The sequence below is a fragment of the Lontra canadensis genome, unplaced genomic scaffold (genome assembly GCF_010015895.1).
Source record: "Lontra canadensis isolate GAN:19392208 unplaced genomic scaffold, GSC_riverotter_1.0 scaffold112, whole genome shotgun sequence".
In the NCBI taxonomy this organism is placed as follows: domain Eukaryota; kingdom Metazoa; phylum Chordata; class Mammalia; order Carnivora; family Mustelidae; genus Lontra; species Lontra canadensis.
Window position 1 is genome coordinate 3,057,839 of NW_022631106.1, and position 26,559 is coordinate 3,084,397.

General features: G+C 45.5%; 1 protein-coding gene across 3 annotated transcripts in view; it reads left to right on the forward strand.

The window, feature by feature from the left end:
* NPAS2 (neuronal PAS domain protein 2) overlaps positions 1-26,559 on the forward strand; it is a 151,252-nt gene that overhangs the window by 664 nt on the left and 124,029 nt on the right. The gene's annotated exons all lie outside the window — the stretch shown is intronic.

A 26,559-nucleotide genomic window follows, 5' to 3' on the forward strand; every position in this document is an offset into this window, starting at 1 on the left:
GCCACCGCTCCCCAGATTGGATGCCTGCGTGTTGTTTTGATAGGAGGTGTGCCCCCTCCCCGGGCGGAGGAGGGAGGCGCACCTTTGACCTTTCTGTAGAGCTGCGCAGGGTCGTTTACCAGGGGGTAGGAACAGGTGCCAGGGGGCTAAATTAAAAACTAACCCCGCTCCTCTGCCTGCCACTCCTTAACTGCTCAAGGTAAGAAAGTTTGTTTTCAGCCCTGTGATTCATAAATAATTAGTAACCAGTTTTGTAGATTAAGCAAGATGGAAACCTTAAAAATACACACGCACTTCCAGAAAGTCTAAAAACTACCACGGTTGTATCCGGGAAGCTTTAGTTCAGAAAGTTAAAAGACCCGGGATTCAACAGGTGTTCAGGAGGGGGCCCGAGAGGGGAAAACCCCACCTGTTTGTCGTTAGTACCTGCTGCTTTATTATCCTGCCCCAAATTCATTAAATTGGCTGGACTGTTTCTTTACAGATAAAATATTTGAGTAGTTATTAACTCAGCAGAAACGAACTGGTCATGTGTGATCATTTAGAACCCAAACCTTCTTTTCCTTAATAGGAGGGTTTTCCCTGTTTGGACTTTCCAGATAATTAGCTGGAAAGCTGTTCCTGGCAAGGTGTAGCTCTGTCCACACCTCTATCTAACACTGACTTAGTACCTGACTAGTGAATTGACCAACTAATTATGGCTTGTATTAAAGCAGAGCTGCCCTTCTTAGGTGGGAAGTGACAGTTTGAAATTCAAAGGCAACTACTAGGTCTTTCTGTCACAAAGATTTCCTTAAAGGGAAAGTCTGGGAAAAAATAACCCATAAGATGGGGGCCTCCGGGTGGCTCAGTCGCTTAAGCATCTGCTTTCAGCTCAGGTCATGATCTCAGGGTCCTGGGATTGAGCCCGGTGTTGGGCTCCCTGCTTAGCAGGGGGTCTGCTTCTTCCTCTCCCTCCCCTTGCTCCTTCTGTTTCTTCTTTCTCTCTCAAAATAAAATCTTTTTTTAAATTCCCAAAATAAATAACCCCACAATAAACATCATGTTTAAAGGTATTATTCTGACTGGGACCACTATTTTTGGGCAAAAGCGAAAAATAATACATTTTTAAAATCTCTGTTTCATTGTGCAGCTAAACCAGGACCTGTAGAAGTATTGGCATTTCTCAGCAGTCTTCTTAAACATTTAGTTAGAAATAAAGTGTGCAACATAAAGACATTCAATACTTGTCTTCCATCTCCCAGAGAGATGGGGATTGTGGCGTAGAAGAATTGTAAATGTGCTGCTTTTAGCCATTTTCTTCTGGGAAATCGATGTCTCTATTTATTTGCTGATCTGTCCCACTGTGTGTGACCATAGAATTGGTTTTATTCTTACTATTCCCCCAAATGACTCCTGGGGAGGTGAGAGAAGGGACTTCATTCTGAAGGAAATATGTTATTAATAAAACGTTACCCCCTAAAGAGTTAAATGTGCCAAGAAAAGAACCAAGTGAGGCTTTACTAATAAGTACGATGAAAAAAAATTCCCTGATATGATGAGACTGTTCAGATGATGACTAAAGAATTCATCTTTATGTGGAAAATAATGATTGCTTTTAAGCACGTTCGGTCTTTTAAGAGTTTGGCTCTTTTTTACTGTTTCTGGGTGTTTAATAATGAAAATGGTAAAAATAATGAAAATGGTTTAAAAAAAAAGACCCACATCATATGATGTACATCATTATTAAGTTGAATTTATCTTATTTTTTGAACCATCTCTCTTAAGTCTTGGTGATTTTTATAGCTGGCTCTTCATCCTGCCCCTTGATTTCTGGTTACAAATTCAAAATTAGTGATTTGTTCAGATTAAAATAATACTGCATGCATATACTTTTTATATAATCACCTGAATATGTTAAATTTTTTAAAGTCTTGCTTTTGACCCTTAAGAACCCAAAGGGCTAAGTTCTTTTACCTAATTTTTCAAACAAGTAGGTATCCTGTTCTTCACATGAAAAAGTCAGTTTTTCCATTGTGATCAGGACACTGATTGTCCCATGCTGATCCCATGTAAGCGGTGACATTTCTTTCCCATGAGAGGTCAAATTACAAGGTGTTGAAAATAGCCCAGTGACTCAGTATTCTTGGCTGCTTTATGCCAGTGGTTTAATTGGCTGCATCATAGAAGCATCTAATTGAGTTTCACATTTAAATAGTGGAAATGATACTTGATGCATTATTTGCTTACACAAATGTTTAATTAGCATGTTCCTGATGTTCATTCTATTTGTAGCAAAGATGGGAGGTCAGGGACTGCCACATTCATATTCCCCACCACCTCTCATCCCTATGAGGCCTTGTTCATAATAGATGCTCAATAAAGAGGTGTAGGAAATGAGCTGAATGGCTGATGAGAGTTATCTAAAGGTTAGAAATTTGTGAATGCTAATGGAGTACTTAACTATGAGTAACTCAAGTTTAAATCTGATGATTAATAGTACCATGGAACACTAAATAATCACTTATTAAATGTGGACCTTTGTTAAAAAGAATTTCTAAATGCAGTCATTAGCTAAGGCACTACTGGCCTGCTGAATTCTTTGACATTGGGGACGACTTGGCATTGTAAGTGAAGTGTCCTCTCTTGGGTAAAGTTCCCTCAAAGATTATCTGAACTTCTGTGGGTCATAAAACAATGTGTTTTCCATCTGATGATGCAGAATAGAAAGGAAAGAGTTTCACTTCTACACTGGTGGGAGAAAAACAGTGTGTTAAAGCAGGTGGAAGGTGCCAAATGTCATGTCTCAAACTTCACAGTGCATGTGATTTCCTGGGGATCTTGTTAAACGTACATGCTGGCTCAGCACGTCGGGGTTGGGACCCAAGATTCTGCATTTCTCACAAGCTACCATGTGCTCCTGATGCTGTGAAACACCAGCAAAGTTCTGGAACACACTTTAATCCAATTCAGCCTATGTTTACTGAGCGCCTACTGTGTAGTAGGCCCAGGTGATAGAAAAATAAAGAACATGGGTCCTCTCTGCCTCCAAAGAGCTGATGAGATAAGAAAGAAAGATTCTTTCTAGACTGAAAATGAGGTGCTGGACCAGAGAAGGGCCCAGGAAAGGAGGTTTTCTGGTAGGGTTTCCACATTGCTGACCTTGACCTCTAATGAGTCATCTTTGAACGGAAAGCTTTGTGATCTGGCAGAAAATAAAATGCAGATCTTGAAATCAGTTAGACCTGAGGTAGCTATAGGTACCCTGCTCAGCTACTGTGTGACTTGGAGCAACTTTTTTAACCTCTCTGAGCCTCAGTGTCCTGGTCAGAAAAATAGTGGGAATATTGCTTCCCTGTCACATTGGAAGGATTACCAGTAAAGGACACATGCTAGGCATAACAAAAGTGATTGTATTCTTGTCCATGAGGAAGAGGGGGCTGGTAGGCAAGAGGAAGAAGAGATTCCTAAAATATTCTCCACGTAGCTCACCAATTAGAGATTCAATTTTTTTAACCAACAAACCCAACATGAGCAGTAGAGAACCAGGCTAGGGCTGGAGGGTGGGCAGCTATGGAAGTTCATCAGGTACAAAACGGAATTTTCCAGAGCATGCACATCTCCACTCTTCTCCTGCAGAGCCCTGGCTTCTGGTTAGCTGTGGTGATACCCTTCTAGCAGTAAATTTACCTGAGGTTGTATTGATCAAGACCAACTGGTGGGGGGCGGTGGCACTAGATGGCTCGGTTGGTTAAGTGTCGTCCTTCCACTTGGGTCATGATCCCAGGGTCCTGCGATTGATCCCCACATCAGGCTCCCTACTCAGCCAGGCTCCCTGTTCAGCTCTTCCTCTCCCTCTGGGCCCTGCCCTCCCCCCAATCCCTGCTTGTGTTCATTTTCTCTCTATCTTGAATAAATTAAAAAAAAAAAAAGACCAACTGGTGTTCCTGCAGTCAGTCACTCCTTCAAAATATGGTTCAGAGGGAAGGGCAATTACCTTTCCTCTTTGAGGGGCATTGGCTGGCAAGGCACTTTTAAGGAAGGATTAAGCGACCAGCCAATCCTTTTCAGTTTGATGAGTTACCTGAAATTAGTGCAGGGTGTGTCAGAATTCATCAGGCAGACGTTTTATACTTTATCCTCTGAGCTGATTGTTTCCTCTTGACGTCTGGGAAAGATGGATATTCTAAGGCAGTGGTCTCCGTCATCCTGATCTTAGGAGGGATAATCTGGGAATTTGCATGACCCTCAAAATATTTCAGCTTTGCTCTACTTTCGTGTGTGTGTATATATGCACACAAACACACACACATGTATATACACACACATATACACACACGTGTGTGTACATGCTAGATATAGATATTAGATATGTAGAGATATGAAATACACACACACACACACACACACACACACATTAGAGTTCCACTTATTATTTGCAAAGGAGATTTTATTGCTATCATTCCCACTCCATGCCTCCCTGCCTAAAATAAACCTTGAAAACCAAAGTTGTAAGGGAATGCCAAGGGCTGTTTGATATGTGGGGGAAGGAAAAGTAGAGGAAAGATTGGAGCCAAGGCAGGCAGTCTTTGGGAAGTGGAGGGGTAACAAGGGAGGGAAAGAGGGCAACAAACATGAGAGCACCCAGAATGGAGGTCAGAGCAGTGGCAGGGCCAGAGGGCGGGAAGTGGGGGAGCCAGGGACCCAACTTTGTGGACGGCTGCCTTGCGGAAGGCTGGGGGAGGATTTTGTTCCTGGGTCTTTGAGAGTCATCCAGACATCTTGTAGACCCAAGCCCATCTAAAGAAAGCAAATGACAGAGCTGAGCAGCCTCATTCTTCCCTCTCCCAAACCAAAAAATGGCACTGCACAATTTCACAAAGGATATTTGGGCCCCTACAGAGACTAGGAGAACATCTTTTAAATTATTATATTTCTGTTATAAAAGTATATGTAATTTTTTGGAAAACAGAAAAAAGTGAAGATCACCTGCAGTCTCAAGGTGAATTTCCTTTTGGTCTTAGATCAATGCATTCACTTTTTTTTTTAATGTTAGATTTTTTAAAAATATAATAGAATCTCAGGGTACCTGGCTGGCTCAGTCAGTAAACCAACTGACTTCTGCTCAGGTCATGATCTCGGGGTCCTGGGATACCACTGAGCCCCAAGTTGGCTCAGCTCAGCAGGGATTCTGTTTCTCCCTTTCCCTCTGGCCCTCCGCCCCCCCCAACCCATGCTCCCCTTCTCAAAGAAAATAAATAAATAAATAAATAAATTTAAATATAGGTAATCTCGTAAAAGTTTCAAATAATCTAGGACCACCTCTAGTAAAAAGCTCCCCTTCACAGTCTGTGCCCTATAAGAGTTGTTCCCCTTTTTGTGCCTAGCAGAAACCTTATTCGTTTGGCTGCAGTATCTACCATGCTCCCCCACATGTCTCAGGGGTAAATCCTGATTGGCCAAGGCTACCCCGGGGCCTGCTGTCCTTGCCAGTGATTGGCTCAGCGTGAGCATGTGGACTTCATCTTGGCCAATAAAGCATGAGGGTGGGTCACTGGGACGCTTCCCTGGTCCTTCCAATGAGATGAGAGGGGGAAGCAGCCCTTTTCTTCTTCTGGCCACACAGTGTCTGTAAGTGGGGCAGCCCTCAGCCACCAGAGCAGGCTAGCCCAGGTCCCAGCTGGCCTGCCAGAGAATGCGAAGATGAAGAATTGGCCTCCATAGTGCCCTTGATCTTCCGAATTAGCCCGCCAAGAGTCTCTGCTTTGGGATGTTTGGGAGATCCTGAATCCTTCTCGGCCACTGATAGCAGGTCAGGTTAGCTTTGTGTTCACTGTAGCCAAAAGCATCCTAACCGACACACCCCATAGCTCTCCACGCTTCTCAGGAGATGAACCATCGGGGTGTAGTCCGCTAGTCATTTTCCCGCGCATTTACATATATACCCATTTATGTACGTTTTCTTTTTAAACTAACAGAACTTATACCATGCATTTTTACATAGCGACTTTTTCCAGGGTTATTTCTTATAGCTACTTCATTCTTTTTAAAGACTATGTAGTCATACTCGGAAGTATAATTTATTTAACCCACTTTAAACATCTCTTGTGCTGTTTCCAGTTCTATTATAATCTATGTTGTCTTAGCTTCTTTATCTGTATATCATCGGGTGCAGTCCAGATTCTTCTAAGTCAGGGATTACCAGGAGGGGATTCCTGAGCATTTCCCCATGTCATTAAATATTCCAGGTAAACATAGGTTTAATGGCTGCGCAGTAGTTCATGATAATCATTTTTGGAGAGTTCCAGTGCTTTGTGAAGACACAAGAGAGAATATTTGAAGTTGAGAATATTGGAAAACTAAGCAGACATCATCAACCTTGCAATTATCTCAAAAGAGTCCTGGAAATGGTATTAGGAGACATACCCCTTCAGTGATCTGTTCGTAAGAAAACTCTGAGGACATGGCCTTCCACACTCTTCTCATCCAGTCACACAGCAGGCTCCCCCAACCGTTTCTAAGAAGGTTTACTCTTTCTGGGACTTGTAGGGTTTACAGTATTCTCTATATATTCTCTGAATATATGGGAGTCACTTAAATACTTTGTGAGGGGTGCTTGGGTGGCAAAGCTGGTTAAGCATCCAACGCTTGGTTTCAGCTCAGGCTGTGATCTCAGGGTGATGAGATGGAGCCCTGCATCAGGCTCTGGGCTCAGCAGGGAGTCCTAAGAATCTCTTTCCCTCTGCCACTCCAGCTCATGCTCTCTCTCTTTTTCTCTCTAAAATAAATAAGTAAATCTTTAGGGGCACCTGGGTGGCTCAGTCAGTTAAGCCACTGCCTTCAGCTCAGGTCATGATCCCAGAGTCCTAGGATCGAGTCCTGTATCAGGCTCCCTGCTCAGTGGGGAGTCTGCTTCTCCATCCCCTTCTGGCTTGTGTGCTCTCTCTCTCTCTGTCTCAAATAAATAAACAAAATCTTTTAAAGAATTTTTTTTTATTTCCTTATGACAGAGATCACAAGTAGGCAAAGAGGCAGGCAGAGAGAGAGAGAGGAGGAAGCAGGCTCCCTGCTGGGCAGAGAACCCAATGTGGGGCTGGATCCCAGGTACCTGAGATCATGACCTGAGCTGAAGGCAGAGGCTTTAAACCACTGAGCCACCCAGGCGCCCCAACAAAATCTTTTTAAAAATAAATAATATGATCTTTAAAAAAAAATACTTTGTGCATTGCCTCACACATAGCTGACGTGAGTTTGTTGTAGTCTTTGCAATTCAGAGAAGGAAATCTAATGTTTCTAGGAAGTTCCTGGGAATGGGATAATTCCATTTCCAGTCTGGGGCCTGATCTTTGGTCCTCTCTGTGGACCTACAGTCCTCTTGGGGTAGTTTCACTAGAAGCCCATTGCAGTGAAATTCAGATTTGTTGTTAGTGCTTAGAAAAACCCAGTATTTTTTTTCCGGTCCAGAACTAGATAACCGATTTTCTGCTGTTCCGTTTTGTAAGGTTAAGGGATGTTTGGAAGATCCTGAATCCTTCCTGGCCACTGATAGCAGGTCAAGTTAGCTTTACCATCAGGAAGCATGATAGGAGTACACATCGCAGGGTGTGTGCTAGGCCTGCCTGCTGACACAGTGGGGGCAGGGGGAGCTGGCGAAGTGGTTCTGAGGAGGCGGGTGGGGACGGGAGGTTGCCCCATCAACACTTTCCTCTGTGCCGTCTATGAAAGACATGGCCTGCAGTCACTGCATGAGATGCCTGCTTTTCTGAAGACCATGATCTAATGAAACTGAGGAAAACTTTAAAATCCCAGGTTTGTGGGGGTGGGGTGTGTGTGTGTGTGTGTGTGTGTGTGTGTGTGTGTGTGTGTTTGGAGTGGGGGCAGGCGTTTCACGAGGAATGTTACCCAGAACGTTCGCTGTGTAGCTCTGGCCTCTCAGTTCATCTCAGGAGCCAAAACAGAGATGGCTGTTGAGCTCACCAAGGCTTTCATGGTCAGGGAGAATTTTATTTTTATGGCTTCTCCTCCCTTTCCCTTCACAGCGATTGTCGGAGAGATGCAGGCACAACAGAGTTGCATGGTGGTTTTGAAGAGGATTTATGATCTCTTAAGTTAGGGAACTTGATTTTGTTTCTAATCATATGTAGCCCTTGGCTGATAATCATCTCTTGGATTTATGGCTCAGGACAAACTGATTTCATTGGAGGTAAGGAAGCTCCTTGTTTCAGAGCTGTTTCCGGGACTTTCCCACAATGCTTCCGCTCCTGGCCTCTGTCTCTATCCTGAGTGGTTAGGTGGCCTTGTTCCACCTGGTCCTGAGATCATGGGAGCACTTGTCACACTTGCCACACTTGTCACAGAAACGTTTCTGGAATTGATGGCTCACGGCCACCCACCAGGTTTACCAACCAAAGGAGCTGGAACTGGGTGTTTGCAGGTGGGGTGCAGGGGAGATACAGCTCATAGAAAACCCTTGGACTTCTTTACTTTTGTCTGATCAGGAAAGGCACCAGTTTTGGAGATTATATCTAGGGAAGCACAGAACCCCTCGATTTAGAGTTATTAATCGGCCTTGATGAAAGCAGCCACCTCCCCTGTATTATACATCCTGTTCTTCCCCTTTCTTTGCTGTCATTCACCACCACCCCCGCCAAGCAACCCGGCTCTTAGCTCCTGGCACCCTGCGTCCCTCGCCTGCTCTCGAGGGAGTCACAGGGGCTGGCCTGGCAGGGGCCCCAGCTGCCACTCTGTCGGTCCACTCTTGCTTGGACACAGCCACCAGAATCACTGCTCCTGTCCCTGTGTGTGTGTTATTCTCACAGCCAGGCTGGGCTGGGGCCAGGGCTGTGAGCTCCGCCTCGCCCAGTATCCGTGGCACCTCCTGTGGGGCTGGCGCCCAGGTGTGTGTACAGATATACACCATACCTGTTCCGGGCTGCCCCATGACAGATGGGACCCACTCAACAGTGTCTAAGGAAACAGAATGGTGCCCCGCTCCCTCCACAGGGCCTCAGAGCATCTTGGGTCTGCCCTCCACTTGGGGACAGCTCCTCCAGGACCCTGGCCCATGAGTTCTCTAGAAACCTGCTCCAGACACTCACCTGGAGGTTTCCTGGCTGTTTCTGTCCTGACAGTTGTTTGCTCCTCCTCAGCCAGGGCCCTGCTGCAGGGGCCACACACTCTGGGGGCGCCATTCATTCCCCAGTGTCCCAGTGTGCCTCCAAAACAGTCGTGCCGAGCGGCTGGGGATGGGGTGGGGCTGGCTCCCATTTGTGCCACACGCATATGGACTCTTGCTCTCTGGGTCATGTGGAGTGATGCGGCAGGAGGAATCTGTGACCCTTCCAACTGTCCAGTTTCTTCTCTCTTTTATCTCCCAGTGAGTGGGCTAGTGGCAGTCTCTAAGCCTACAACAGGACTGTTGTAGTTAACCTGTTGCAGAGACCTGCACTGGCCCCTTGCGGGCAAAGACCCAGGAGAGAGTGGCGGTGCCTAATGAAGGAGACATTGTGCTTCAATTTTTATTTATTTTAATTTTTTTAAGAGATTTTGTTTATTTATTTGAGATAGAGAGTGTGTGTATGAGAAAGAGCACAAGCAGGAGAGGGAGAAGGAGAAGCCGACTGTCTGCTGAGCTGAGTACCCTGAGATCATGCTTAATTTTTAATTTTAAGGTTTAAAAAATTTTTTTAAATTGAATTTTAATTTAAAAAATTTTTTTAAAGATTTTATTTATTTATTTAACAGAGATCACAAGTAGGCAGAGAGGCAGGCAGAGAGAAAGAGAGAGAGAGAGAGGAAAGGAAGCAGACTTCCTGCTGAGCAGAGAGCCCGATGTGGGGCTTGATCCCAGGACCCTGGGATCATGACCTGAGTCGAAGGCAGAGGCTTTAACCCACTGAGCCACCCAGGCGCCCCAATTTTAAAAATTTTTAATTTTTTTTTTACTATTTTTTTTCAATTTTATTTTTTATAAACATATATTTTTTCCCCAGGGGTACAGGTCTGTGAATCGCCAGGTTTACACACTTCAAAGCACTCACCATAGCACATACCCTACCCAATGTCCATAACCCCACCCTCCCCTCCCAACCCCCCTCCCCCCAGCAACCCTCAGTTTGTTTTGTGAGATTAAGAGTCACTTATGGTTTATTTCCCTCCCAATCCCATCTTGCTTCAAAATTTTAAATTTTAATTTAAAAATTTTTTTAATTTAAAATTTTAAAAGAAGAACAGTTCCTCTTGTGTTCCGGTATCTGTGAGGTTGTGCCATGTTTGCCGGAGCTAGCTGTTCTGTGTGGCCCACAGTTTAACCCGTCTGTGTGAAGTCTCCTGTTTCCGTCTTGCCGTGTGCCCAAGTACGTAGCTCTGTGAAGCCGCAGAGTCTCATTCCTGTCTGTGCTACTGTTTGTGCATTAGGATGAACTTACTTGAGGCTCTGTTTGTGTTTTCTAGCAGCTTGTGTTTGACAGCTCTTGTATATATTGTTTATACGAGCTACCTATAAAAACACTCAGCCTTTTCCTCAGCAGCGGCAGCGTTGACCCATGACCTGACCTTAAAGCACAGTGTGTGAGTGGCCGTCCCCATAGGGGCGGGCAGCATCTTAAATGGCTTGATGAAGACAGCTTGTGGCCTGGAGCAGGAAGCCTTGGCTCCCTGCCATGGTCACCATGGCCAAGTGACCTTGGCAAGTCACAGACACCCCAAAACTGAGTCTCTTCATCTGCCAAAGGGAGGTGTTAATACTAAACAGTGAAAAACAAGGGGAGAGAATGTCCATTACAGCGAAAAGTAGTGGTGCTATTTTTATCACTCGCTGCTGGGACTAGCTCTTCCCTCAGACTCCCCACACACCACCATTTCCACCAATAAATGCCAGCCTCAAGGTGATTTCTTTTTGAATGAAGTGCTTGCTTTTTTTCCGACAAGGTACATGCTAGCAATTAAAGACACAATATATCCCAGTGTTCTCTTGAAAGCTAACGTCATGGGAAAAAGTGAAATACTCAGACTGTAGAAGCCAAACACTTACGATGTCTTGGCAGATGCTGGGGGGTTGTACACTTTGCTTTCAAAAGCTTTTGCCATTTTTGAGAACAAAGTAGCCTGATAACCTTTTGTATCTGAAAATTCAGTCTAAATCAAATAGACCTCGCGTATTCCTGTGGATTCTGATGTGCAGGGCCTCCCACCACGGTAAGTGTGACATGTGCTATTTCTTATGACCTCTTGTTTTTTCTAACGAGGGTTGGCCTGTAGAATTAGGGCTCAGCTCTCGCCGCCCTGGAAGGATCCTGTTACTTTCCTCCTATGTCACGGTCCCCTAAGGAACAAGAAGCAGCTGTCTTTCAGTGGAAACAGGAGTTTACTCTTTGGATTGGACACACATACACACACTCACACTCACACACCCTGGCTAATAAGTTGCTTTTGCAATAGAAGGAAAGGATCTACAATGGACTATGTTTGTGTCCCCCTAAAATTCCCTGATCCCAACGTGATGGTATTAAGAGGTTGGGCCTTTGGGAGGTGATTAGGTCATGAGGGTGGAGTCCTCATGGGTAGGAGTAGTGTCCTTAGGAGAAGAGGACAGAGAGCTAGCGAGCCCTGTTTCTGTCATGTGAAGACACAAGAAAAGGCCCCCGTCTGCAACGAGGCAGAAGACCCTCACCGCGACGGAGGGTGCTGGCACCCTGTTCTCTGACTTCCCGCCTCCAAAACCGTGAAAAATAAATGTCTGTTGTTCAAGCCACTCGGTCTGTGGTAACTTATTACAGTAGCAGAACAGAGGAAGACAGGACCTCAGTGTTCATCCAGAACAGCTTGGCTCATGTTTTCCAGATGAACATGAGAGGCTCTGAAAGCCAAGCAGCCTTTCCCTGCTCCCAGAACTCGCAGCTCCTGCAGTCAGGCGGGCCTGCTGACCCATTCCAGAAGGTTCAGGGCTTCCCTTTTCTCAGCTGAGACCAGAGCATGCTGCCTCTGAGACTGGAATCCAGCCCCACAGCAAGAATGAGGCTCCCCCTGGCCTTAGCCAGCGTACTCAGCGCCCAGAAATCCTGGGAGGGAACACTGCAGTCCAAACAGCCAGCTCCCCCCACCCCACCATTGTCTTATCTTGCTCCGTGTTCGGCAAGGCTGCTCTCTGACAGGAGTACAGTAAGATAAGGAAACCAGCGTGCTGGGGCGGCTGGGAACAGGGAGAAACAAGCACAAGGCTGGACACAGATTGTCTACTTTCACTTCTAGAACTCACTCATTCTTATAGGCACTGACATCCGACTTCCTTCCAGATAAACAGAGTAAAAGCACAGCACTCCCTCGTGTCTGTGATGCAGAAGGAAATGCCTGTGTATTTGAACAACTTTGAACAGTGCTTCTCATGCATGGGGTGGGGGCAGTGTCCACAGTGGGACGTTCTCCCTGCAATCCCCTAGTTTTGTCACTACCACTCCGGGGGCATCTCGTTGTCATTTTTCCCTAATAAATTAGACAGCATGAACTATTTTTAGGTCTAGGGGTCAAGGCGGGACTGCACTCACCTGGTCATGGTCACGCCCATGAGCTCCTTTGCTTCCACCACAATCTCTCGAGGGAGCACTAGTCGATTCCCATTTTATGTACAAGATATCAGGGCTCAGAGATATTAAGTGACGTGCCCAGGGAACATTCAGAGCAAGAACTTGAATGTAGCCCTTTAAAGAAGGACCAAAAATAGAACAGCCCGTTTTTGTTTACTTTTTCTGAAACTCTCCTTTTAAGAGGATAGGACGTGTACGATGCAAAGCGAGCATCTTGAACAGGACTTCCGTAGGTTATGCGGCTGTCTCGAGCAGGAGATTACTGTGTGGTGGCTGGGTTCGGGCTGGGGTAGAAAGCAACCCCGATTTGGTGTCCGTGTTCAGTCCGGTCCTCGGGAAGTGCAGGCTGGGTGTCAAAGGCCATAAGGGAGGAAAGCTGGCAGGAATATCCTTGTCAGGCAAAATCATTGTGCTGTTCCTTGCCATCTCTTAGTAGCTAACCTGCTTTTCAAAATTACTTCTTTGGCTGTAATAAGAACTGTTAAATCAGGACACTCCTTACATCTCTCCTCATTTTCTCTGGAGGCAGGTATATCTTTCTTCGGCAGAGGGCACAGAGAAGTCAGCACGAAAAGGTGGGGGCCACCATAGCACCCCATTTGTGAGACACCATTTCAGCTGAGTGTCATCAGCCTGAGGGCTTAGAAAACCAGCAGCTGACTGGTTTATGGAGAAGCCTATCAGAAGTTATCACCTGAACTGCGTTTTCCCACCTTCATTAGTTAAGGAATTCGGTCTGTCCTGTGATTGGCATACACAGGCGCGTGGACACAGAACCCCTTGGCTCGGGTTTGTACCACACCCACACCGAAGAGGCAGGAGGATTAGCCATCCAGCACCTTCTCAGAATGAGTGTGTTACACTGACCCAGTGAATCTTTTTTCTTTTTTCTCTCCAGAAACCTTGAATAACATCTATCTTAATTATTCTGGGCTGAATCTTGCTTCACAGGGTTCTAAACTGAAGAAACTGATTTGGGACGGTTTTCCAGCTATAGCTTACAGTTGCACCCTGGGCGATGATAAGGGGGGATAGAGGGGTTGCGATCCCTTGTTTTCATGGCCGACCGTGTATTAATATGAGCAGGAATTAACTGTGATTCAAGGGCCACTTGAATTCTGATTGTGCAGGTAGGCTAGCCCACGTGAATTCCCTTCGTCATCCATTCCCCACATGCAGAATCAGCATCTCGGTTTCAACGTCTCCCTGGTTCTTTAGTGTTGCACTTCGTTCCTAGCATGAAGGCGCATCCTCAGGCCACAGGAGCAGGGCCTGGGAGAGGGGTCTGCAGGGCGTGGGAGGTATGGTGCCCCCCAGCTTTCTCAGATAGGGAAAAGTGTGTTTGGAAATAGGGAAGAAGTTTGGAAAGATGAGGCGAGGTCTGCAAATTGTGAAATGTGGTCCTCCTCTTAGTTCTCGGGCAGACTTTTCAGGATCCAGAATTAAAAACAACAGCGCTTTTGAGCACTGGTGGTGGCCCTTGTATGGCTGATTCTAGTAAATTCTGATGCTCGCAGACACCGGAGTCATTCAGCTTGTCCCCACCCTTCCAGGGCTTAGTAGTGTTCTAGGGCAAACCTCATATCCCAAGACTTTTTCCGACCAATGTAGAAGCCTGAATTCCCTTGAATTCAGAGAGAGGAAATAATTGATTCTGATAACTCAGACCCATGGTGGGTCTCTTTTATATTCTCTCTCAAAGCTAGGCTATAAAATGCCATATTTACCCCAATGTCCTATTCTCTTTATTATACCTAACTACAGATGACCTTTCTTCAGATAAACAGTTTACATTTTGCTTTTGCAGTTTCCTCTTTCAGTTAACTATCAAGAAACTTCTGGGAACTATTTGGGGTTAGCTTCCAATCTGATTGAAGACAGACACTGTCATCCTGGGCTTTGATTCTTATGACCGAGTCTCCCCAGGATGTGTCCTCTAGGAGAGAGTTGAGGCTGTGGAGCTGGAAGAGACTCAGTCGGGCCACTAGGGCCATCATTTTACAGAAGAGGAAACTGAGGCTGGGGCCTGGCAGTGGCAGAGCTGGGCCCAGAAACAGGTCTTAAGCCTCCGGGCATGAGGTTATCCCACACCCTTCCCTGTGCCTCCCCTTATATTTCAATGTAGGTGCTGGTCATTTTATAAACAGGAGCAGGATTGTAGTTGTGAATTAAAAGACAAATACTGTGGGGCGCCTGGGTGGCTCAGTGGGTTAAAGCCTCTGCCTTTGGCTCAGGTCATGATCCCAGGGTCCTGGGATCGAGCCCCACATCAGGCTCTCTGCTCAGCAGGGAGCCTGTTTCCTCCTCTCTCTCTCTGCCTGCCTCTCTGCCTACTTATGATCTCTGTCTGTCAAATAAATAAAATTTTTAAAAAATGGGTAAATGAAAGGACCAATCTATCTGTCAAAACATAAGAACACAATGCTTACATAGGGGTTCAGAGTTAGGCTCCTGCTGTATTCCTTCCCAGCTGTACCACTCAGGAAAGCTGCTGAAACCTGGAACCTCCCCATCCTCCCATCAGCTAGGGGTCTAGTAGTGGCTGCTTCATGCTGTTGGTCTGAGGATTCACTGGCACAGTCTGTGCAAAGCCCCTAAGATTGTGCCTGGTACTCAGTAAACAAGTGGTGCCTACTGCTTGTCACTGTCAAGTTTTCTTCAGTGAACATTTATGTTCATGCCAATTATACCTAAGAAAATTGTGGAGAAAGTGTTAAAAGAGAAAGAAGCAAATATATCCCTGGGTGGCTGGGATCTTGCTTTAGGGCTATATAGGAGAATGACCAGGACCAGTGGCTGGCTGCTCTGTCCATTGACTAAGGGTTGGAACATTCCATAGCCAGACCGATCCTGCAGAAACACACATACACACACATAATTAAGCCCCAGGTGCCAGGGAGACTGGAGTGCTATCTCCCTAGGTATTTACCTCCCAAAGGGACAAAGCCCAGACCTTAGAGAACTCTCTAGGTCATAAAAGCCCAGACACGTGTGACTCTCTGACTCCTGGGGCAATTTTACATTCAGAATGTCAAGGTAGGAACCCAGGGTCCTTTCTATCCCATCTCCAAGGAGCAAAGGTGTCTCTTCCTCCTTTCTGGACACGCAGAGAGAGAGGCAGCTACTTCTCCCCTGTGCATAAGCAGAGAACATCCTTTGTCTTCCATCCCTCATCTTTGGGGTTCAGCAAGCATGCACGTAGAGTGTCTCCATAGGCTCTCGTCACCTTGCCTGGGGTCTAGGGGTGGGCACCGATGCTGCAGCGTCCCTGGCTGCTGGTCTGGGTGTGAGTGTCCCTACAGAGCCGTCTCATGTTTCTGCAACATCCACATACATGAAGTACATAACTGTGCCAGCAGGCAGCATCTCAGACCCTGGATGGTTTGACAAACAGGCCACATAACTGGGCACAACACTGTGCCCAGAGAAACCTATGTCCCGTCTCTGAGACATGTTTAAGGACAGCACAGCCCACAGGGGACATCGGCAGGACCAGGAAGCTGCAGGTGGCTTCTTCCAGTGTCCCTTCTTTAAGCAAAGACACCCCCCCCAACTGGTACATGAATAAGCTGCCTTTTTTACAAATTGTAGCTGGATCCTTTTACAGAAGAGTACAGTCCTAATGAAAGGACTCTGTCCCAAGCTATTCCTGGAAGAAGTGGAGAATGCTGGCATCTCCTGGCGTTTCTGCTTCTGATCAGCCTCATCTGGGAATTTAATCCATTTTCTGATCAAAGTCCAAAGTCTCTGTTTTGTTCGAGCTTTAATCGTTGGCTGTAAAGACTCCTTGCTATTGCATGCACACACATTAAAATCGGGTTACAGCCAAACAGTGATTTGGTTCTGAGGCCTGGGGCGTTGGGTAGGAAAAACACATTAGATAAATAGACAATCATACCTTCATTACGGGAAGAGACTCCCATATTTCAGGTACCAGTTAACAATGTTTTCAGCATGTTGGGAATATTTTATTCTACACGCTGAATTTTCTATAGGCTGAAGGCTATGTGTGAATGGTTGAAATGGCCCCAACCTGTGTTTTCTCTCATTTATTTTTAACACTTAGTGACGCAAAAGAAGAAAATTGATTTAAATTCAGATGCTTTCCAAACTCCAGTATGAACTTTCACTTCTTTGTGATTAGAAAAAAAAAAAAAAGTTTCCGTTTCTTTAAGGAAGCAGATAATATATTTGTGAGGCCGGCTGAAGAATCCCTTTATAAAGGAAAGTGAATGAGACTTGGGAAGGACTTACTTATCAGGAAGCCCGCTCAGGACTTCCTTTACCTTACCCATCAGTGAATTGTTCGGATGGGTTGAAAGATGGGAATTGCTATGTGACATCCCATACCGGACCGAAGACATTCCAGCCCCACTGTGTGCTGGGATGCCACCGAGGGACAGATTCTAAGCCCCCTGGAGGGGTTCCGGGGCCTTTGGCTCAGGATGTTTAGAGGCTCGGGGGCTCAGATCAGCCAGCAGTTTGATGACTCTCCTTAACCATGTATTTCATACTCAGCATCAGTTTTCAGAGAGTTAGAAGAAATAAGGATACATAAACTCTACTGAAAAGTTCGCCTTTCTTTCTCCTGGCAACACAGAGGAACCTGTGATTATGAAATGATTTCGTATAATTCCCCATTAATTTTACAGGTGTCGAAGATGTAGGGTAGAAGGCTGACATGCGTAGGTCCCAGGGTGCATTTTGAAACAAATCCTTCATAATGCATTGCCTTTCCAATGAGCTGTTAGGTTGATGAGTGTAGGGGGGAGTTTCTGGTTGTTTTCATTCTGGATCAGGGAGTAGTCACTAGTGATGCTGTCCAGGGAAGTCATGTATACGAACTGAAAGTAAGAAGAATGTCTTGTGGTTGTACATATTGGTCTCGTGTAGGTCTAACATTTTCCCCAGAGCAGTGGTTGACCCTTTCATCGAAATGAATTTTCCTCTGGCTACTCTGGCTCAGGAAGGAGATAGACAGGCAAGGATGAGGAAGGCATGAGCAACACAGGACTGTGGAAATACATGAGAGCCAACCAGACGAGATCCAGCAAATGCTGTTTCTGCAGAGCTGACTAGAACAAGGGCGTCGGCCACCCTCTCTTGCATTTTAGCAGAGACTCAAGGGCAGGCAGAGGACAGGGAAAAGTCTAGAGTGGAGGCAGGGAAGGCCCCCCGTGTGCCCTGATGGGGGGCTGTAGGCGTGGGGAAGCTGGAGGTGGGCTCCAGAAGGTGATCCATTAAGGGTCTAGTAGTTCCATAGGTGGCAGTGGGGGATGTTGGGAATCAGGGAAATTACTCATTTTTACTCAAGTCTTGGCCATTTGGGGCTGATCATTACAGAGGCTGTTGGCTGGCATTTTGGATTATGGCTAGTGGAGGTGGCCTGACTTCCTGCAGGCATGACGTGGAGGTTGCAGACTGGCTTCCCGGGCTGGGGACTGGAGATAGCACTGGGTTTCCTGGCCCGGTTGCTGCAGGGTCGGGGGTCAGAGTTCTGTTTCTACATATGGTCTGGCCATTGTTTGTTTGTATACTTAGGATCTCAGGACCAACATGGCGCTGGCTGAGAATAAACAACTGACCAGCACCGGTTAGCCTGGGAGCTCCTCAGGCTGTGTAGCTCCCGGGCAGATAGTGGGCACTGAGAGTGGTCCAGTGTTCACCAGCAGGGCCCTCCCTGCAACCGTCCGTTATCAGCTGCACACTTGGTCATGAGGCACATGGACACCAAAGTGTTTGCGTGCAGAGAGCTCCCGACTGCCATCCTTAAACTCGGACTTCACGTTAGTGAACCACTGGTCTGAGGGGCATACTGTTTTATTGGGCAGGAAAGCCCCATCCTGGTTTTTAATAGTGACTGGCTGTCTTCATCATCCGAGGACTCCCTACAGTGGAAGATTCTCGTCTGTCTTGCTTCACCCCTGCTCTCAGCCTTGACATGGAAGAGGTTTTCTGGCCAGGAATGAAGTCTTCCCAATTGCTCTGATAATGTCCTTCTTTAGTCATTTTCTTGACACCTGCCGGAAATTCAATGTCATGGCCTCCCTGTCCTGGGCACTATGTCTGGCCTGAGGTTAATGGAGGCCAAGGCCAAATGGCTTGGCAGTGTTTGTACCAGCCCTGGTGCCTGTCGCTGTGGTCCCGACAGCCCCCCGGGGTGTTCTTTTGAAGGGGATCCTCCTGACCCCCAGTTTATTGTTTGTGTGTTTATTGTGTGTTTAACATCATTGGTAGTCAAAGGGGACATTAGAATCCTTCTTTTCTAGAATTCAAGAATAAAGTTTTCAGAGCTTAAAACATTAAGTTTTACACAAAATGTGTCTAAAGTATCTAAGTTTATAAATAAACTCTAAAAATATTATGTAGGGTTTTGAAAGACATCTGCAAGTTTTGAAGACGGGATGGTTTTAAACAGGCATTTCTTCTCTTGCCTTTGTGTGTGTTTGTACTTTTAAATTAAATGACATCCTCTGAGTGTAGGAGTTAAGTCAAAGCTGTCAAGATTTTTTTTTTCCATCCTAATAACAACCCTTGTGCCATTGACTACCAAGAATAACAATGAGCCTTTTTTTAAGCTAAAAAAGTATTTATTTTCGTCACTGAAAGAACAATTATTCATGTCCTTAAGTTATTTAAGGTATTTTTATGAATTCTATGAATATGTCATTTTGAAGTTCAACCACACAAAATAAAAATGCCTTATTCATAGGCCCTCCACCTGAAATATTTGGGTCGGTGGGTCTTGGCCTTTCAATAATAATTGCTAACACTTAGGAAGGACTTTGATGTGCCTTCTGCTGTTGGAAATGCAGTGACTGTATTAACCCATCTGCTCTGCTCTTTATCCTCACTTTATAGCTTGCAAACTGAGACCCAGAGAGGTTCAGTCCCTTGCTCAAGGTCACATAGCCACAATTTGGACCTGGGCCATCAGACCATTGACCCTGGGAGGGCCCACTTGCATGCTGTTGAAGCATCTCCCTGGTTTCCTCCTAAAACATAAGCTTGGACAGAAGAAAAAACATTTACTATATGTTTATATCTCAGAACCCTTTGCACTTTTGGAGTATAAGACATAAGTGATGGTCATTAGGCTCTTCCCTTGAACTTGGCCCGAGCTGCTGCTAATGTGCTACCCATAGGCAAATTCAAGAAAGACAGGAAGAATGATGTGAAATAAAAAAGAAAGAAAGAAAGAAAGAAAGAAAGGAAAGAAAGAAAGAAAGAAAGAAAGAAAGAAAGAAAGAAAGGAAAAACAAGGAGGAGGTTGGTGGTAGAAGTATTTTATGATTATCTTCTGATCTCTGTTGTTGTTGTTGTTGATCTTTTGATTAAATCAGTTTTAGCAGACTTTTTTTTGTTTACTGCAATGAAATATTTAACACCCCACTGTCCACTGAACTGTCCACTGAAAGATGGCTACAATGGCCAGGTTCATGTTGTATATATTTTACTGATCAATTAATAGGAATAAAAAATGTTCAAATCCAAGTTGCTGATGAGTAACTCCTCAGCAAGGTATGATGCCCTCAGGAGGTGTGGGTTGCTTTGGCTGAAACATAGTAAGACTTTCCCGAACACGTTCACATTCTGCATTCATCTCACAAGGAATCAGAAGGCCTCAGCAGGATATGAAGACCTTCAGAAAGAAGCCAAGAATAGTGTAGAAGTGCCTTCTTTTCGGGCAAGAAGTGGCTGATGTAGTGACTTCAAGGACCACTTTGGTTCCTGCTGTGTTTGGGGAGTGATACCCGCAGATAAAAATGCTGTGAAGATGGGCCCTCCTGTGCTGGAGAGGAGAAAACAAAGGATTGATGAAGAAGGGGAGTCCCTGGCACATCTTTTTAAGTTTGATGGATCTAGTCTCTTACAGAAGCGAATGTCTTCGAGGACTTTCTCTGGCAAGGGGGAAGCACAAGCCCAGGGAGAAGACTGCACAGGACTGAGGGCTCGGATGCCTGACTGGGCCCAGGAGGATTCAGCCTCAGCCAGGTTCATGTTTCTAGGAGGATTGTTATGGATTTTTCGAGAGTCCTGATTACAAAGTCTTGTGGGTTCTTGATGGTTTGCTCTATCCCTATTTTTTTTTATGAGCCTTGTTTTTTTTAGGATGCAATTTTTGAGGATTTTATAATGTTCTAGAAGAAATGTCTGCATCATACTTGGGAGGGTAATGTCTTGAGAAGTTCTTATAGGAACAGGGACAGGTCAAGATCTGGATCAGAACTTGAGTTTTTGCCACTCTGGGCTCCAAGGGAAGTCACAAAGGATCTCAGGAAGGAAGAGATGGACAGTCAAAAGAGAATTCGCAGAGCCTCAGATACCCTACATAGTGTGGCATAGAGCTAAGCCAGGTCACCATAAAACAGTCACCTCTGGGCCTAGAGCATACACTGTTTCGCTGAAGCATCCTATTGAATGACAGGAATATACACATGCCATCTCAGGTGGGAAAGTGATCTTTTGCTTAAATGTGTGGGTGTTTAAGAGGTTACCTGCATAATCAGAAAATACGGGGCCAGAGATACCTAAAGAGGACATTTCTCTCTAGTCAGAGACTAGATAGATCTAGAGCTGGAAATTATTTTAGATTTGACATTTACGTTGTCAAGAAACTTTCCCATATGTCCAACAAGACTTTCTATTTAATTTCAGACTGGTAAAAATAATTCTATTTGAGGGAAAAGCTTGTTGTTATTGTTTGTCCCGAATTGCCCTGACACCTGTTCTCTGCCTTGAGCTGCCTCACCATGAGCCCCAAGTGCTCTGCTGTAGGGTAGAGCCAGTGTATGGCTGGGACACATCAGTACACAGGACCCACTGTGGCATGTCACCCGACAACACTGTCCATACAACAATCTCAGGAGCATGGGATTCCCATATGTTTGAATCTAGGTTAACCTGAGTTTAGAGACTCACTAGGGTGAAGAAGGTAGTCAGTTTCCTTCCCCAAGTACTGCTCTATGAGCAAGATGCACTTTTTCCGAATGATTCTTCTAGAAGCATTTATTTTAGCTAATGTGGCACCTCAGCCTAAAGTCAGCTCCCCTTTCTCAGGTTTGGTCGGTAGTTGAGTATAGGACTAAAAGTAGTTAAGAGACCCTAAACAGTGTCTTCAAATAAACTGTCACCTCCCTGCTTACTTATGACCACTAATAAATCCTGGAAAGGAGAGGATGGTGGCAGCAGGTCCAAGGGTGGGCATAGTTGCCAGCAGAGGCCAAGCTGTGAATTCCAGCCCCATTGCCCATTAGCTACAGGAATGTGGGCACTTGGTGTCATGACCCTTGGCTTCAGTTTGTTTTCTCAAAGAGACTGAAATATAGATGTTCACTACGGTCCCTTCAGCTCTAAAATTTCTGCCTCAACTATATTCAGATCGCAACATTATTATAAAGTTATTATGAATGTGACTTTATCGTATTTACAGAAAGCTATAATATGTTTCCTAATCATCAGTAGAAAGAAATTAAAATTGTTGAATTCTCTTTCTTTAATATTTTACTTATTTATTTGAGAGAGAGAGAGTGAGAGAGCATGAGCAGGGGTCAGTGGGGGAGAGGCAGAGAGAGAAGCAGACTCATTGCGGAGCAGGGAGGCCAATGCAGAGCTCAGTCTCCGGACACTGAGATCATGATTTGGGCCAAAGGCAGATGCTAACCAGCTGAGCCACCCACGTGCCCCTAAAATTGTTGAACTTTTAACTTTGCTCTAAAACCATGTTGTGGAAGTTTTCAGGTACCAGGAGTTTTTTCAAGGCTAAAATTTGTGGAAAAGAGGTTTTGAAAAACTGGAGAGAGGTAGGAGGGAAAGAGAGGGAATATGGCATAAGTATGTCCCCATCAGAGGCTCCACTATCTGTAAGAATTTGATGTAAGCTAAAAGAGGCCCCACGAGTTGGTGACAGAGGGAGAAATTACACTGTAATGTTGGGGAAGGTAGTTAGTCATTTTGAAAAACAAAAATCTAAAATTTCACATCTTCACTTTATCCTAGATAGCCAACTTGAATTCCAGATAGATTTAATAGTGATTTTTTTTAAAGTAGGAGAAAATAGAAAAAGAAACATTTGTGAAACTTAAGGAATTTTCTATAGAAGAACAAAAAGAAGTTGCAAAATAAAATATTGACAGATTTGATTTAAACTTCTGTGCTTCATAAAACGGCAACCGAAATGTAAAGACAGTTCACCTGGAGAGGATACTTGCTGAAAAGAATGAAATCTTCAGTGTAAGGGAACCTCTAGAAACAGACTTTATACCTAAGACTCTAATCCAGAATTTCTCTGATTCTGGCCCAAGAAGCACTTGCATCAGAATTAGCTAAAATGATAGATTCCCCCCTCCCCCCACTGGATGTTTCCGCCCATTCTTCAGCACGCTGAGATTGAGATCCATTGCCCTCATTCTGGCAGAGCCCATTCCTTCCTGTGAAGGCACAGAAGAGGAATGACATATGGTTAACAGGAAAATGGTTGGTCTCTTGAGAAGTCGAGGAAGTGCAAATAGAAATGATGAGATCGTTTTTCATTAATCAAGTTATCTTAAAAAAATCGTAAATGGTCACTCCTAGGGATGTGAAACGTGCTTTCCATGACATTTATGGTGTTGTGTATAAGGAAAGCCATCTGCAGGACGTGTCAAGAGCCCTCTACATCTTCGTGCTCAGATGTGAGCATATGAGCCCCATAATTCTACTTCCGGGACCTCCCCTAAGGGAGTAAACCCAACTGCTAACCACAGTGTTGTTTACAGCAGCAAAAAGTTGGAAACGGCAATGTCTGAAAAGCTTGGTGTGGTCGAATCAACCCTGAGCGGCCACTGGCTGGAATAATTACAGCTATTAAAAGTACTATTTCTGGAGACTACAGAGTAACACAGGAAAATGCATGTAACATTCAGTGAAAGAAGGACCATACGAAGTTAAATCTGCAGCATGATCTCAACTGTGTAAAAGGCACCTGTACTTAGGAAAGGAAACGCAAAATATCAGTCAGGGGTGGTTGCCTTTGGGTCATGAGTCCATGGAGGATTTGAAAGGTTTTTATTTAAAAAAAAATTTTTTTTTAACTTTTCTGGGTCCTCCAGGTTTTTGAATGACTAAGTATTCTAACTTATATGGGGGGAGGTGGGAACATACTCAAAGATGGTCTTCAGTGTTCAGTCCTATTGCAGGTGGGCTCTGGGGGAGGAGGCTCAGGGAGTCCCACATTATCTTAGGTGTGCTGGCTGGGTAGGTACAGTTGTGCTCCCATTTCAAAGATAAGGCCCTGAGGCTTGGGCGGGGTGGCTGACTTGCCTTAGGTTTCTCAGCAAGTAACAGTTTTGGGGAACCCGGGGAATGATGACCACGCCATTTTGAGGCAAGAATTTTCCCCATGGGACTCTACCCACCAGTCTTAGAATATGGCTTAATTTGACAGATGTTTGCAACTTCCAGTGACTTAGGGCGACCCATTCAGACCCACAAGCCTGTCCTCCTGCTGAAGTAGGGAAGAAGGGACAGTGTGATGGGACGGTTTGAGGAAGGCACCCAAACTGGTGTGGCTGTGGAGAGATGGGAGGGGCTGCTCCCTGCCTGACAGCTCCCCACTCTTTGCAGCTGAAGGACAATAATAAGCCAAGTAGAAGACCAGACCTCTGTGGTCTGCTCTCTCTAGAAGTGTCAGACCTGGTGGGCTCGTGCTAGTTCTCTGGCAAGGGAGTTCATTCAGTGGGTAAAAAAAAAAACACCCACTAATGTCTCTATATGAATTTCACTCATTATTTTTCCATATCACTTAAAACATTAAGCACACTGAAGCATTAATTAGCGTGCTGAACTTCCTGAGAGAAGCAAAAATCATTTGAGCTGTGAATTTTAATTACCTATCTTGTAAACTCCTTCGAGGTAAAGAAGCCCTGTCTCCTTCCCCATCGACTTTCAAGGGAACTCCTTGATTTCATAAGACTATCCATCCATCAGAACTACAGCGAGTGAACTGTTGTTCACTAGTTGTTAAGCGTCTGCTTTCGGCTCAGGTCATGATCCCAGAGTGCTGGGATCAAGTCCCATATTGGGCTCCCTGCTCTGCAGAGGGCCTGCTTCTCCCTTTCCCACTCCCCCTGCTTGTGTTCCCTCTCTCGCTGTGTCTCTCTCTATCAAATACATAAATAAAATCTTAAAAAAAAAATAGGACGTAAATTTAAATTTACATTTATCAGAATTCTCTCAGTCGGTCATCCTCTGTGATGGGGTCTAGACGTGTTGGGCTTTATTTACACAGTCCTCCACAGGGTAGCTCACCAGGGCTCTAAGTGGCTATGTCCTGGGTGACCGTGTGTGCCATCATGCCGGGAATAACCGTGCAGATCCCACGCAGAGGCAGAGGACATGATTGTCATCTTTGTGTTTATAACCTCAAGGCCTGGAACAGTGTCCTTTTGTACTCAGTTGCTTCTAAAAGGTCAGTGCTTCAGAATAGGCCTTTCATACATTTCAGAAGGAGGCCAGGGAGACCCCATAGTGCCAAGACAAATTCGTGGTACCGTTCTGCTTCTCAAGGCAGGATGTGTGAGAGGGAAAATGAAATAAGACAGTAGTCACGTGGGGAGAACAAAAGGGAACGAGCTCACCTTTCTGGCACGCATCTTTCCACTGGATGGAGGTGGGAGGGCGAAGGTCAGAAAGGCAAGCGGTGACCTGTGGCGGGAATAGGAGATAATGCAGCCCTGAGGAAATGTAAAAGCTGTAATTCCTGCCTTTTGAGGCTGGTCAGTGGGCCCTCTGTGGCCCAGGCTGCTGTCTCAGAGAGAGCCCAGGGGCATATTGTGGGAGATTGTGGCAAAGGGCCAGGCGTGTGGCTTGGCCCAAATCATGACTTGCCTAACGAGAGTGGCTAAAACACAACTTGAATTAGCCTGAGCAAATGAGAGAACGTGCCAGGAGGATAGAGAGTAGGTGCAGAATCCAGGCAGGAGAGACCCACACTGGGGCCTCAGGGCTTGGGACTAGGGTTGACCTTGGCAGCTTCATGGTCCCATCCTGAGATAGTGACTAGGTCATTATTTGCCCTTTGTAATTTTGAGACAGAAGTTTAGTCTGTCTAGATAAGCCCAGTCTGAGGCACCTGGGTGGCTCAGTTGGTTAAAGCCTCTGCCTTCAGCTCAGGTCATGATCCCAGAGTCCTGGGATCAAGCCCCGCATCGGGCTCCCTACTCAGCTGGGAGCCTCCTTACCCCTTTCTCTCTGACTGCCTACTTGTGATCTCTGTCAACTAAACAAATAAAATCTTTAAAAAAAAGAAAGAAAGAAAGAAGGGTCCAGTCTGTCTTATCAAGCAAGACCTAGACTGTGGCCCAGACTCACCCAGCTAGAACCACAGCAGGTTCAGGGTGATAACAGTAACTGACAGATGTCATAGTTTATGTTCAGAATCTCATTCTTGGATCTCGTCAGTGAAGGTTCTCAAGACTGCATTAAAACCACCAGCATTCTGGGGCACCTGGGTGGCTCAGTCAGTTAAGCGTCTGCCTTTGGCTCAGGTCATGATCCCAGGGTCCTGGGATCAAGCTGCATGTCGAGCTCTGTGCTCGGTGGGGAGCCTGCTTCTCCCTCTCCGCCCTGCTCTTGTTCTCTCTTGCCATCTCTGTCGCTATCTCTCTCTCTCTCTCTCTCTCTCTCTCAAATAAACAAATAAATATAAAAAAACAAAAACAAAAACCCACCAGCATTCTGAATTACTTTGTTTCAGCTCTTACAAATTATTTTTATACCCCGGTGTTGACTCACCAAGCATTTAGTCTACAACCCAGATGTGAGAAAACATTTCAGAGCTTAATCAAAATGGGAGCTCTCTGCCTGCTTACAGGTCTCACTCCTGCCCCCTCCCACTCATCTATTCTTCCGTCCCTTCATTCAACTATTGGTTACAGCCTCTGGTATGAGCTACTGACTGGGCTGGGTCCTGGGAATGCAACAGTGAGAGTCCTGGGAATGCAAACTGGTGGGTCTGCTA